Here is a 1,167-nt window from a genome sequence, read left to right as displayed (position 1 = left end):
ACATGTTTCTAAGTCAGCAAACACTTTCAAATCGCCAGCCGCTGCGCTGCGGGGCCTCAGCGAGGGTGAGCTCCCCCCGAGGGCCTCAGCGAGCAGGAGGGCCGGGCAGTCAAGGAATCGCGGTACAACCAGACGGACCCAACTCAAGACAGCCGTGTTCACAGAGGCAGCGTGGACTGACGGGCAGGGGGCGGAAAGGCCCGGCCAGTCCAGGACAGACGCCCACGGCCACGCCGGGCACCCGGGGAGGACCGCTCAGGGCGGGGGACAGGCCCAGCGGAGCCCGACGCCCGATGCCAACCTCACGCCGTAGAGAACCCGGCTCAGCGGGGACCTCGGGCCGGAAGGCGCGGGCCGGACTCGAGAGAGAGGGCGGCTGTGACTGCGCACGGGGCCGCGGTGGCCTCCGGGGGCACTGCCACAGGCCCACGCCGCGGAAAACACCGGGGGCTGGACGTGTGCAACGGACGGAAAGCGATTCGCAACTCGACCTAAGTGGACACGACCCGCCTGGCAGATGGACACAGGACTCGAGGCCTGGACGTCCCTCCAAGCAGACACACCGGAGGAGCATGCAAAGGACCCTCCGCAGACCACACGCCCAGGGCAAACGTGGCTCAGGCCACGGCGGGGAGCGCTTCACGCCCTGGGGGCGGCCGAGCCCAACAGCAGCCCCCAGGGAAAACCAGCGGCCTTGGGGCGGGGTGGAACCGGCCTCCGGCCCGGGGGGAGCTCTGGGGTGCACAGGGGCCCCCGACCCGGCCACTGTGCTCCCAGGCTCACCGGCCACGTGCCCAGGGAAGCGCCCGCGCGAAGTGGCCAGCAGCCCGTATTTACCATCTCCAGACGTAGCAGCAAGCAAACACTCCTCGCTGGGGAATGGCTCCACGCACTGCGTGGCCACGGCAGGACCAGGGTTCGGTCCCCACGGCAGGGAGCCGCGGCCGGCGCACGGGGTGGGCCTGGCCGAGGGGAGGAGCGGGCAGGAAAGGCCCCGGCGGGCGGCGCCCAGCCCGGGGGATGCCCAGCACAGGCAGGTCCGCAGACACGCTTGGGGAAGCTGCTGCAGGCCGACGGAAGGTTCTGGAATCAACGACGGTGAGGGCGGCGCCCTCCTGGGCGCAGGCGCAAAAGCAGCGGGCCGGCGTTTCCAAGCGGCGGCCGCCC

The sequence above is a fragment of the Condylura cristata genome, unplaced genomic scaffold (assembly GCF_000260355.1).
Source record: "Condylura cristata isolate star-nosed mole 26May11 unplaced genomic scaffold, ConCri1.0 scaffold00050, whole genome shotgun sequence".
In the NCBI taxonomy this organism is placed as follows: Eukaryota; Metazoa; Chordata; class Mammalia; order Eulipotyphla; family Talpidae; genus Condylura; species Condylura cristata.
The sequence above is the reverse complement of the archived record's forward strand: the minus strand, read 5'-3'. Positions refer to the sequence as shown.